Genomic DNA, 13,822 nt, shown 5'->3' with positions numbered 1-13,822 from the left:
AATTTCGATACAAGTTCCTTCATCATGTCCCTTTGCTACATTTTCTTTATTTTGTAAATCCGTTGGGATGTACTTTGGAGTAATGAAATCTGGGTTGCTAAATTTTGTTTTGGTTTGCTTAACTTTTTAGGATTTGTTTGCTATTCCTGGGTTGCATCGGGCCTTTCTCTTACTTTGGGTATAGCATAGTGTAATGGGTGCGTAATGGACATATTTTCCTTTGCAAAAGAAGATTCTCCTCAAACCAGAAACTAGCAAGCAAAGTGTAGTTTTGATGTTCCTCATTCTCGGTCTCTTGTATTCTGTTATGACCAAGTAAAACTACCTGTTTTGGTTTGTGGTTGGGATTCATTTGCCTGTCTCACTGGAAGGGTTTGATTGTGTAAGTCACCTTACTTATGATAAAATGGATAATGCTAGTCCTGGTTTCTCGAGTAAGAAATGGAGAAAATTGCAGCAGCTTTCGTTCTTCAAATGTTTGTATGTTTTTTCCAGAATTTTGCGTGAGATCTTTCTAAGTTTTCTGCCTGTTTGGATGATAGTGATTATGTAGTTTGCTGCCTAGTTTAAAGCTGTGTGTTTGGATTTGAAATCTGAATTTGAAAACAAGCTGTGTGTTAGGATTTTTGTCTCGGTTGCTGAAACCTTAATAGGAAAGTGTTGCAGAAGCTTGTTGTCCTTCGTGGATTGCATGGGTTGCATGAAAAGTTTCCAGTAATTGAATTCCAATCCCTTGCCTGTTGTTTAATTATATTATGGCCCTAACAACTTGTAACTTCCTTCAATTGGGCCCCTAATTTAATTACAAATAGGTCCCTAAACTTTATTTTTCTTTAATTTTGACCCCATGACTTTGTCAATGTTTGCAATCAAGTCTTTTATTCTTTTGACCTCTTGAATGTAGGTTGTTTATATGATTTAATTGATTCAATTTCAATTCATTTTTATCATTTATGATTACTTGTTAATTAAAGCGATGCCTTGACCTTTTCTTTTATTTTGGAGGATAAATAAGTGATTTCACTCCATTTAGGGCATCAACTCAAGGGAGGTATAACTTATTTTATCTTTTTTGTCTCTCCCCAATGTGATCCAACGTGCTAAGTGAGAATTGCATGTCTACTTTGCTTTCCTTGCTTTTCCTTAATTCCTTTCATTTATTTCATTTACTTTTGTTTTTATTAAGTTATTCTTTTATGGGGTATGTGTACACCTCTTGGCTTGTAATAGATAGGGCTTGGAGAGCATTTTTATTCACTTTTCCCCTTCCCCATTTGTTTTAGTTAGCCAATGTAATAGGTTCATTAGCTTGATTGCTTGCTTTTGTTGCTACGTGTTAATTTGCTTTATTAGGCTCTTGCATTTAGTCGAGCATGCTAAGTGTTATGTGCTACGTGATTATAAGTGATTGGCATGTCTACTTGCTTTCTATAGTCATAGATGAATGTGATGGATGAATGCGTCACCGTGGCTAGTCCAACGCTGGCCATGGTCTTTCCCCTCGAGATCTCGCAAGTCCAATGCTTGTGAGAGAATTTTAGAAAAGGGCTAGTCCAATGCTAGACCCAATAGGCCGTCCCCTCTCGTTAGCACATACTTGCATGTTTCACTACATTTCATACATTTTTCTTAGTTTTCTAGCATTTGGCATGCTCCTCCAATCCTTTCCCCTTCATCTTAGGTTTTTGCATCCTCATGCTAGTTATAGGGTACATTTGCTTGAGAGTCCCCTTGCGGTAAGGGAAACGAGCGAGTGTGGCTACAAAATAGCCTTAGCACTCTAGTTCTTCCTTCTAATCAAAGGGAAAATTAAAATCATGAAGTTAGGAGTCATTCCCGTACCCGACTTGATGCATTCCTCTAGGTTCATACACTCTCATTTTTATCATATCACTTCCTCACTTTCTTTATCCACATTTTCTCACTACTTATATTTTTCTCAATCCACATGCCATGGTCGCACATTTTTCTTATCACTTATTTATTTTCTACCTCACAAATTGCACCCAATTGCACTTATATGCATCTACTACTATTTTACCATATTTTCATCCACTTGAACACAAACACTTTTATTTGCTCAGTTGGCACACATGCACTTTTCTTACATTTGCACACATGCATATTTTCTTACATTTGCACACATGCACTTTTCTTACATTTGCACACTTGCACTTACATTTGTATTTTTATTTTCTTTTGCATCCCTCTTACATATTTTCACACTTGCACTCATATTTGGATCTTCATTTGCATTACCCGTGACCTCTATGAGAGTTTTCCTTATTGGCCATCACAACTCATGTGATTGGGACCAAAAAACCTCATAAGAGACATTTTAGATTTAGGATTGCATTTTTCGCATCCATTAGTCATATCCAACATGCAACACATACTTTGGGGCAGAAGAATTAGGAAAAACAGGGCTAAGTCACGCAACTAGCTTTGGCTAGGGTAGGGGAGTGCCTTAGGCGTTGCCTTTGCCTTCTCCCTTATCAAATGTGACCCCCGATCCCTTTCTTTGGTTACGTAGACCTAAAAGTTCTTTAAAAAGGGTTTGTTTGCTTTTCTTTTCAAAAATCACTTTTTCTTGGGTGACTTGGTACACCGTAACTCTATACCAAGTGGCGACTCCATTTTCCATTCAAAAACCCTTTTTGAACTTTGTTTGGCCAAAACGTCGCATTTCACAATCCCACGGCCTTTTATTTTCATTTTCACACACGTTCACATACATATTACCACTAAACATGGGTCAGTCCCACTAGTGTGCATTCACCGTTTTAAATTTCTTGTTCGGGTCAGTCCCGTTTTTTAATTCCTGTTCGGGTCATTCCCGTTTTAAATTTCCTGTTCAGGTCAGTCCCGATTTTAATTTCCTGTCTCGGGTCAATCCCGATTTTAAATTTCTCGTCCGAGTCAGTCTCATCAAAGGGGGCCAGTCCTCATTTCAACAAATCAACAGTCGTCGACTAGTTTGCAGGTAAGTATTTGGTGTCTACTTCTTTGTCTCAAGTTTTTCCAAAACTCAGACAAAGAGGGGCAAACTGTAGACACCAAATTTTTAAGGTATTTTTGCTTACTATTATTTTTATTTTTGATTAATTTCATTTACTTTTAGTCTTTTATTTTTAAGTCATTTTATCATTTAATTAAACTTTAATCATTTAATCATTTAATTTTTATTTTTGTTTGTTTCGATTCTAGGTTTCCATTTTATTTGATTTTTTGTTTAGGTTCGTGTCCCTTGTCTTGCTTTAATTGAATTAAGAGTTTTTGCACTACATTTTCGGAAAAAAGGAAAAAGAAAAAAGAAAAAAAGGAAAAGTCAATCAAAGGGACAAGAATCAGACACATAAGCCTACTTTGGGGTTTAAAATCTTGGCCCTTCATATTAGGTTTAGTCCTTTGAGATGCCTTTAAAATGCCAAAGAGCCGCAAGCCAAAAGGGAAGGGGGAACGATCTAAATTTTTAGGAGAAAGGAGAGAGCTCGGCTATGAAGGAGAATGGAAAGGGCTTCGGTGAACAAAAAAAAAAGGGGCTGAAAAAAAAAACAGAGAGGGAGGCTGCGGAGAGTAAGGAGAAAACAGAGCAAAACAAAGGAAGTAAAAACGGGGGCTAAGGGTAAGAAAACGAGAGGGGCGGCCGAGGGCAAAAGCTGAGAAAAGAGGGGGGTGGACGGAGCAAAAGGGAGAGAACCAAAAGAATCGGGCGGCGAACGGAGGAGCTTTGGGGGAGAGCAAAAGAAAAATGAAACAAGCGACGGGGGAGAGATTTTGGGGCTGAGCGAAAAAATAGAGAAGGAAATAGGGGCGGCGGATGGAGGGTTGAAGGCTAAGGAGGAGAAAGCAAGGAAAAGAAAAGAAAAGGGCCGAGAGGCGAAAAAACAGAGAGGTGAAGGCTTCGGCCAAAGAAAAGAAAGAGAGCTTCTCGGCAAAGGGAGGAACGAAGAGAGCCAAGGAAAACAGAGAGGGCTGCAACTGAAATCAAACACAGGGAAAGAGGAAAAGAAGGAGAGCTGCGAAGAAACTAAGCGAGGACTGTTCATCTGAAGAGCCGCCGGAACCACCGCCGCTCGTGCCGCCACCACCTCGCCGGAATTCACCATCACCACCTGAGAATCTTCTCTAAGAAAACGCGGTAAGCTATCCTTTTTCTTTAAACTTCAGTTTCTTTTCAAAAATATGAATGCCGGGGTTCTCAAAGCATGTCTTCCGTGTCTCTGTTGTTGCGATTCCTCTGTGATTGTCCACAATTTTTGCACACGCATGCTTATGGGCTGTTTGGACTGAATTTTTGTTCCTGATAAAATTTTGGGGCCGATTGTAGTCTCAATGAAGCAAAGGATTGGTGAATTTTTTAATTCCCCTAACTTGTTCGATGAAATGCCTGATCGAAAGTCCTAGTTGAAACATGATTTGTTTACATCTTCACGTATGAAGTAACCGGATAAGTCAGCTAACTCGTCTATTTGCATTTGAGAAATCTGGTGTTTTGGGTCATGCACGCTGTTTCTTAAACCTTTCCTTCATGGCTGATTTTCCTCTCGGTTGGGTGGTTTTGTGTCCTAAAAATCTGTTTCTCTTGATAAAATTGGGGTAACTCCATTGATATTCTTAAAACTAGAGGGCTGCATTTTCTATTCGTCAATGGGGCATGCTGTCATTGTCTTTCTTTCTTTCATTGCCGTGCTTCGTTATTGCGCAAACATTTAAATGGCCGAGAGTTGCTATAACCATATTAGCACAGCCCCTGTGCAAAGTTGCTGTTGAGACAATTTCGATACAAGTTCCTTCATCATGTCCCTTTGCTACATTTTCTTTATTTTGTAAATCCGTTGGGATGTACTTTGGAGTAATGAAATCTGGGTTGCTAAATTTTGTTTTGGTTTGCTTAACTTTTTAGGATTTGTTTGCTATTCCTGGGTTGCATCGGGCCTTTCTCTTACTTTGGGTATAGCATAGTGTAATGGGTGCGTAATGGACATATTTTCCTTTGCAAAAGAAGATTCTCCTCAAACCAGAAACTAGCAAGCAAAGTGTAGTTTTGATGTTCCTCATTCTCGGTCTCTTGTATTCTGTTATGACCAAGTAAAACTACCTGTTTTGGTTTGTGGTTGGGATTCATTTGCCTGTCTCACTGGAAGGGTTTGATTGTGTAAGTCACCTTACTTATGATAAAATGGATAATGCTAGTCCTGGTTTCTCGAGTAAGAAATGGAGAAAATTGCAGCAGCTTTCGTTCTTCAAATGTTTGTATGTTTTTTCCAGAATTTTGCGTGAGATCTTTCTAAGTTTTCTGCCTGTTTGGATGATAGTGATTATGTAGTTTGCTGCCTAGTTTAAAGCTGTGTGTTTGGATTTGAAATCTGAATTTGAAAACAAGCTGTGTGTTAGGATTTTTGTCTCGGTTGCTGAAACCTTAATAGGAAAGTGTTGCAGAAGCTTGTTGTCCTTCGTGGATTGCATGGGTTGCATGAAAAGTTTCCAGTAATTGAATTCCAATCCCTTGCCTGTTGTTTAATTATATTATGGCCCTAACAACTTGTAACTTCCTTCAATTGGGCCCCTAATTTAATTACAAATAGGTCCCTAAACTTTATTTTTCTTTAATTTTGACCCCATGACTTTGTCAATGTTTGCAATCAAGTCTTTTATTCTTTTGACCTCTTGAATGTAGGTTGTTTATATGATTTAATTGATTCAATTTCAATTCATTTTTATCATTTATGATTACTTGTTAATTAAAGCGATGCCTTGACCTTTTCTTTTATTTTGGAGGATAAATAAGTGATTTCACTCCATTTAGGGCATCAACTCAAGGGAGGTATAACTTCTTTTATCTTTTTTGTCTCTCCCCAATGTGATCCAACGTGCTAAGTGAGAATTGCATGTCTACTTTGCTTTCCTTGCTTTTCCTTAATTCCTTTCATTTATTTCATTTACTTTTGTTTTTATTAAGTTATTCTTTTATGGGGTATGTGTACACCTCTTGGCTTGTAATAGATAGGGCTTGGAGAGCATTTTTATTCACTTTTCCCCTTCCCCATTTGTTTTAGTTAGCCAATGTAATAGGTTCATTAGCTTGATTGCTTGCTTTTGTTGCTACGTGTTAATTTGCTTTATTAGGCTCTTGCATTTAGTCGAGCATGCTAAGTGTTATGTGCTACGTGTTTATAAGTGATTGGCATGTCTACTTGCTTTCTATAGTCATAGATGAATGTGATGGATGAATGCGTCACCGTGGCTAGTCCAACGCTGGCCATGGTCTTTCCCCTCGAGATCTCGCAAGTCCAATGCTTGTGAGAGAATTTTAGAAAAGGGCTAGTCCAATGCTAGACCCAATAGGCCGTCCCCTCTCGTTAGCACATACTTGCATGTTTCACTACATTTCATACATTTTTCTTAGTTTTCTAGCATTTGGCATGCTCCTCCAATCCTTTCCCCTTCATCTTAGGTTTTTGCATCCTCATGCTAGTTATAGGGTACATTTGCTTGAGAGTCCCCTTGCGGTAAGGGAAACGAGCGAGTGTGGCTACAAAATAGCCTTAGCACTCTAGTTCTTCCTTCTAATCAAAGGGAAAATTAAAATCATGAAGTTAGGAGTCATTCCCGTACCCGACTTGATGCATTCCTCTAGGTTCATACACTCTCATTTTTATCATATCACTTCCTCACTTTCTTTATCCACATTTTCTCACTACTTATATTTTTCTCAATCCACATGCCATGGTCGCACATTTTTCTTATCACTTATTTATTTTCTACCTCACAAATTGCACCCAATTGCACTTATATGCATCTACTACTATTTTACCATATTTTCATCCACTTGAACACAAACACTTTTATTTGCTCAGTTGGCACACATGCACTTTTCTTACATTTGCACACATGCATATTTGCACACATGCTATTTTCTTACATTTGCACACATGCACTTTTCTTACATTTGCACACTTGCACTTACATTTGTATTTTTATTTTCTTTTGCATCCCTCTTACATATTTTCACACTTGCACTCATATTTGGATCTTCATTTGCATTACCCGTGACCTCTATGAGAGTTTTCCTTATTGGCCATCACAACTCATGTGATTGGGACCAAAAAACCTCATAAGAGACATTTTAGATTTAGGATTGCATTTTTCGCATCCATTAGTCATATCCAACATGCAACACATACTTTGGGGCAGAAGAATTAGGAAAAACAGGGCTAAGTCACGCAACTAGCTTTGGCTAGGGTAGGGGAGTGCCTTAGGCGTTGCCTTTGCCTTCTCCCTTATCAAATGTGACCCCCGATCCCTTTCTTTGGTTACGTAGACCTAAAAGTTCTTTAAAAAGGGTTTGTTTGCTTTTCTTTTCAAAAATCACTTTTTCTTGGGTGACTTGGTACACCGTAACTCTATACCAAGTGGCGACTCCATTTTCCATTCAAAAACCCTTTTTGAACTTTGTTTGGCCAAAACGTCGCATTTCACAATCCCACGGCCTTTTATTTTCATTTTCACACACGTTCACATACATATTACCACTAAACATGGGTCAGTCCCACTAGTGTGCATTCACCGTTTTAAATTTCTTGTTCGGGTCAGTCCCGTTTTTTAATTCCTGTTCGGGTCATTCCCGTTTTAAATTTCCTGTTCAGGTCAGTCCCGATTTTAATTTCCTGTCTCGGGTCAATCCCGATTTTAAATTTCTCGTCCGAGTCAGTCTCATCAAAGGGGGCCAGTCCTCATTTCAACAAATCAACAGTCGTCGACTAGTTTGCAGGTAAGTATTTGGTGTCTACTTCTTTGTCTCAAGTTTTTCCAAAACTCAGACAAAGAGGGGCAAACTGTAGACACCAAATTTTTAAGGTATTTTTGCTTACTATTATTTTTATTTTTGATTAATTTCATTTACTTTTAGTCTTTTATTTTTAAGTCATTTTATCATTTAATTAAACTTTAATCATTTAATCATTTAATTTTTATTTTTGTTTGTTTCGATTCTAGGTTTCCATTTTATTTGATTTTTTGTTTAGGTTCGTGTCCCTTGTCTTGCTTTAATTGAATTAAGAGTTTTTGCACTACATTTTCGGAAAAAAGGAAAAAGAAAAAAAGGAAAAGTCAATCAAAGGGACAAGAATCAGACACATAAGCCTACTTTGGGGTTTAAAATCTTGGCCCTTCATATTAGGTTTAGTCCTTTGAGATGCCTTTAAAATGCCAAAGAGCCGCAAGCCAAAAGGGAGGGGGGAACGATCTAAATTTTTAGGAGAAAGGAGAGAGCTCGGCTATGAAGGAGAATGGAAAGGGCTTCGGTGAACAAAAAAAAAAGGGGCTGAAAAAAAAACAGAGAGGGAGGCTGCGGAGAGTAAGGAGAAAACAGAGCAAAACAAAGGAAGTAAAAACGGGGGCTAAGGGTAAGAAAACGAGAGGGGCGGCCGAGGGCAAAAGCTGAGAAAAGAGGGGGGTGGACGGAGCAAAAGGGAGAGAACCAAAAGAATCGGGCGGCGAACGGAGGAGCTTTGGGGGAGAGCAAAAGAAAAATGAAACAAGCGACGGGGGAGAGATTTTGGGGCTGAGCGAAAAAATAGAGAAGGAAATAGGGGCGGCGGATGGAGGGTTGAAGGCTAAGGAGGAGAAAGCAAGGAAAAGAAAAGAAAAGGGCCGAGAGGCGAAAAAACAGAGAGGTGAAGGCTTCGGCCAAAGAAAAGAAAGAGAGCTTCTCGGCAAAGGGAGGAACGAAGAGAGCCAAGGAAAACAGAGAGGGCTGCAACTGAAATCAAACACAGGGAAAGAGGAAAAGAAGGAGAGCTGCGAAGAAACTAAGCGAGGACTGTTCATCTGAAGAGCCGCCGGAACCACCGCCGCTCGTGCCGCCACCACCTCGCCGGAATTCACCATCACCACCTGAGAATCTTCTCTAAGAAAACGCGGTAAGCTATCCTTTTTCTTTAAACTTCAGTTTCTTTTCAAAAATATGAATGTCGGGGTTCTCAAAGCATGTCTTCCGTGTCTCTGTTGTTGCGATTCCTCTGTGATTGTCCACAATTTTTGCACACGCATGCTTATGGGCTGTTTGGACTGAATTTTTGTTCCTGATAAAATTTTGGGGCCGATTGTAGTCTCAATGAAGCAAAGGATTGGTGAATTTTTTAATTCCCCTAACTTGTTCGATGAAATGCCTGATCGAAAGTCCTAGTTGAAACATGATTTGTTTACATCTTCACGTATGAAGTAACCGGATAAGTCAGCTAACTCGTCTATTTGCATTTGAGAAATCTGGTGTTTTGGGTCATGCACGCTGTTTCTTAAACCTTTCCTTCATGGCTGATTTTCCTCTCGGTTGGGTGGTTTTGTGTCCTAAAAATCTGTTTCTCTTGATAAAATTGGGGTAACTCCATTGATATTCTTAAAACTAGAGGGCTGCATTTTCTATTCGTCAATGGGGCATGCTGTCATTGTCTTTCTTTCTTTCATTGCCGTGCTTCGTTATTGCGCAAACATTTAAATGGCCGAGAGTTGCTATAACCATATTAGCACAGCCCCTGTGCAAAGTTGCTGTTGAGACAATTTCGATACAAGTTCCTTCATCATGTCCCTTTGCTACATTTTCTTTATTTTGTAAATCCGTTGGGATGTACTTTGGAGTAATGAAATCTGGGTTGCTAAATTTTGTTTTGGTTTGCTTAACTTTTTAGGATTTGTTTGCTATTCCTGGGTTGCATCGGGCCTTTCTCTTACTTTGGGTATAGCATAGTGTAATGGGTGCGTAATGGACATATTTTCCTTTGCAAAAGAAGATTCTCCTCAAACCAGAAACTAGCAAGCAAAGTGTAGTTTTGATGTTCCTCATTCTCGGTCTCTTGTATTCTGTTATGACCAAGTAAAACTACCTGTTTTGGTTTGTGGTTGGGATTCATTTGCCTGTCTCACTGGAAGGGTTTGATTGTGTAAGTCACCTTACTTATGATAAAATGGATAATGCTAGTCCTGGTTTCTCGAGTAAGAAATGGAGAAAATTGCAGCAGCTTTCGTTCTTCAAATGTTTGTATGTTTTTTCCAGAATTTTGCGTGAGATCTTTCTAAGTTTTCTGCCTGTTTGGATGATAGTGATTATGTAGTTTGCTGCCTAGTTTAAAGCTGTGTGTTTGGATTTGAAATCTGAATTTGAAAACAAGCTGTGTGTTAGGATTTTTGTCTCGGTTGCTGAAACCTTAATAGGAAAGTGTTGCAGAAGCTTGTTGTCCTTCGTGGATTGCATGGGTTGCATGAAAAGTTTCCAGTAATTGAATTCCAATCCCTTGCCTGTTGTTTAATTATATTATGGCCCTAACAACTTGTAACTTCCTTCAATTGGGCCCCTAATTTAATTACAAATAGGTCCCTAAACTTTATTTTTCTTTAATTTTGACCCCATGACTTTGTCAATGTTTGCAATCAAGTCTTTTATTCTTTTGACCTCTTGAATGTAGGTTGTTTATATGATTTAATTGATTCAATTTCAATTCATTTTTATCATTTATGATTACTTGTTAATTAAAGCGATGCCTTGACCTTTTCTTTTATTTTGGAGGATAAATAAGTGATTTCACTCCATTTAGGGCATCAACTCAAGGGAGGTATAACTTATTTTATCTTTTTTGTCTCTCCCCAATGTGATCCAACGTGCTAAGTGAGAATTGCATGTCTACTTTGCTTTCCTTGCTTTTCCTTAATTCCTTTCATTTATTTCATTTACTTTTGTTTTTATTAAGTTATTCTTTTATGGGGTATGTGTACACCTCTTGGCTTGTAATAGATAGGGCTTGGAGAGCATTTTTATTCACTTTTCCCCTTCCCCATTTGTTTTAGTTAGCCAATGTAATAGGTTCATTAGCTTGATTGCTTGCTTTTGTTGCTACGTGTTAATTTGCTTTATTAGGCTCTTGCATTTAGTCGAGCATGCTAAGTGTTATGTGCTACGTGATTATAAGTGATTGGCATGTCTACTTGCTTTCTATAGTCATAGATGAATGTGATGGATGAATGCGTCACCGTGGCTAGTCCAACGCTGGCCATGGTCTTTCCCCTCGAGATCTCGCAAGTCCAATGCTTGTGAGAGAATTTTAGAAAAGGGCTAGTCCAATGCTAGACCCAATAGGCCGTCCCCTCTCGTTAGCACATACTTGCATGTTTCACTACATTTCATACATTTTTCTTAGTTTTCTAGCATTTGGCATGCTCCTCCAATCCTTTCCCCTTCATCTTAGGTTTTTGCATCCTCATGCTAGTTATAGGGTACATTTGCTTGAGAGTCCCCTTGCGGTAAGGGAAACGAGCGAGTGTGGCTACAAAATAGCCTTAGCACTCTAGTTCTTCCTTCTAATCAAAGGGAAAATTAAAATCATGAAGTTAGGAGTCATTCCCGTACCCGACTTGATGCATTCCTCTAGGTTCATACACTCTCATTTTTATCATATCACTTCCTCACTTTCTTTATCCACATTTTCTCACTACTTATATTTTTCTCAATCCACATGCCATGGTCGCACATTTTTCTTATCACTTATTTATTTTCTACCTCACAAATTGCACCCAATTGCACTTATATGCATCTACTACTATTTTACCATATTTTCATCCACTTGAACACAAACACTTTTATTTGCTCAGTTGGCACACATGCACTTTTCTTACATTTGCACACATGCATATTTTCTTACATTTGCACACATGCACTTTTCTTACATTTGCACACTTGCACTTACATTTGTATTTTTATTTTCTTTTGCATCCCTCTTACATATTTTCACACTTGCACTCATATTTGGATCTTCATTTGCATTACCCGTGACCTCTATGAGAGTTTTCCTTATTGGCCATCACAACTCATGTGATTGGGACCAAAAAACCTCATAAGAGACATTTTAGATTTAGGATTGCATTTTTCGCATCCATTAGTCATATCCAACATGCAACACATACTTTGGGGCAGAAGAATTAGGAAAAACAGGGCTAAGTCACGCAACTAGCTTTGGCTAGGGTAGGGGAGTGCCTTAGGCGTTGCCTTTGCCTTCTCCCTTATCAAATGTGACCCCCGATCCCTTTCTTTGGTTACGTAGACCTAAAAGTTCTTTAAAAAGGGTTTGTTTGCTTTTCTTTTCAAAAATCACTTTTTCTTGGGTGACTTGGTACACCGTAACTCTATACCAAGTGGCGACTCCATTTTCCATTCAAAAACCCTTTTTGAACTTTGTTTGGCCAAAACGTCGCATTTCACAATCCCACGGCCTTTTATTTTCATTTTCACACACGTTCACATACATATTACCACTAAACATGGGTCAGTCCCACTAGTGTGCATTCACCGTTTTAAATTTCTTGTTCGGGTCAGTCCCGTTTTTTAATTCCTGTTCGGGTCATTCCCGTTTTAAATTTCCTGTTCAGGTCAGTCCCGATTTTAATTTCCTGTCTCGGGTCAATCCCGATTTTAAATTTCTCGTCCGAGTCAGTCTCATCAAAGGGGGCCAGTCCTCATTTCAACAAATCAACAGTCGTCGACTAGTTTGCAGGTAAGTATTTGATGTCTACTTCTTTGTCTCAAGTTTTTCCAAAACTCAGACAAAGAGGGGCAAACTGTAGACACCAAATTTTTAAGGTATTTTTGCTTACTATTATTTTTATTTTTGATTAATTTCATTTACTTTTAGTCTTTTATTTTTAAGTCATTTTATCATTTAATTAAACTTTAATCATTTAATCATTTAATTTTTATTTTTGTTTGTTTCGATTCTAGGTTTCCATTTTATTTGATTTTTTGTTTAGGTTCGTGTCCCTTGTCTTGCTTTAATTGAATTAAGAGTTTTTGCACTACATTTTCGGAAAAAAGGAAAAAGAAAAAAGAAAAAAAGGAAAAGTCAATCAAAGGGACAAGAATCAGACACATAAGCCTACTTTGGGGTTTAAAATCTTGGCCCTTCATATTAGGTTTAGTCCTTTGAGATGCCTTTAAAATGCCAAAGAGCCGCAAGCCAAAAGGGAAGGGGGAACGATCTAAATTTTTAGGAGAAAGGAGAGAGCTCGGCTATGAAGGAGAATGGAAAGGGCTTCGGTGAACAAAAAAAAAAGGGGCTGAAAAAAAAAACAGAGAGGGAGGCTGCGGAGAGTAAGGAGAAAACAGAGCAAAACAAAGGAAGTAAAAACGGGGGCTAAGGGTAAGAAAACGAGAGGGGCGGCCGAGGGCAAAAGCTGAGAAAAGAGGGGGGTGGACGGAGCAAAAGGGAGAGAACCAAAAGAATCGGGCGGCGAACGGAGGAGCTTTGGGGGAGAGCAAAAGAAAAATGAAACAAGCGACGGGGGAGAGATTTTGGGGCTGAGCGAAAAAATAGAGAAGGAAATAGGGGCGGCGGATGGAGGGTTGAAGGCTAAGGAGGAGAAAGCAAGGAAAAGAAAAGAAAAGGGCCGAGAGGCGAAAAAACAGAGAGGTGAAGGCTTCGGCCAAAGAAAAGAAAGAGAGCTTCTCGGCAAAGGGAGGAACGAAGAGAGCCAAGGAAAACAGAGAGGGCTGCAACTGAAATCAAACACAGGGAAAGAGGAAAAGAAGGAGAGCTGCGAAGAAACTAAGCGAGGACTGTTCATCTGAAGAGCCGCCGGAACCACCGCCGCTCGTGCCGCCACCACCTCGCCGGAATTCACCATCACCACCTGAGAATCTTCTCTAAGAAAACGCGGTAAGCTATCCTTTTTCTTTAAACTTCAGTTTCTTTTCAAAAATATGAATGCCGGGGTTCTCAAAGCATGTCTTCCGTGTCTCTGTTGTTGCGATTCCTCTGTGATTGTCCACAATTTTTGC

This window comes from Coffea arabica, chromosome 2e (assembly GCF_036785885.1).
Source record: "Coffea arabica cultivar ET-39 chromosome 2e, Coffea Arabica ET-39 HiFi, whole genome shotgun sequence".
Taxonomy (NCBI): domain Eukaryota; kingdom Viridiplantae; phylum Streptophyta; class Magnoliopsida; order Gentianales; family Rubiaceae; genus Coffea; species Coffea arabica.
The sequence above is the reverse complement of the archived record's forward strand: the minus strand, read 5'-3'. Positions refer to the sequence as shown.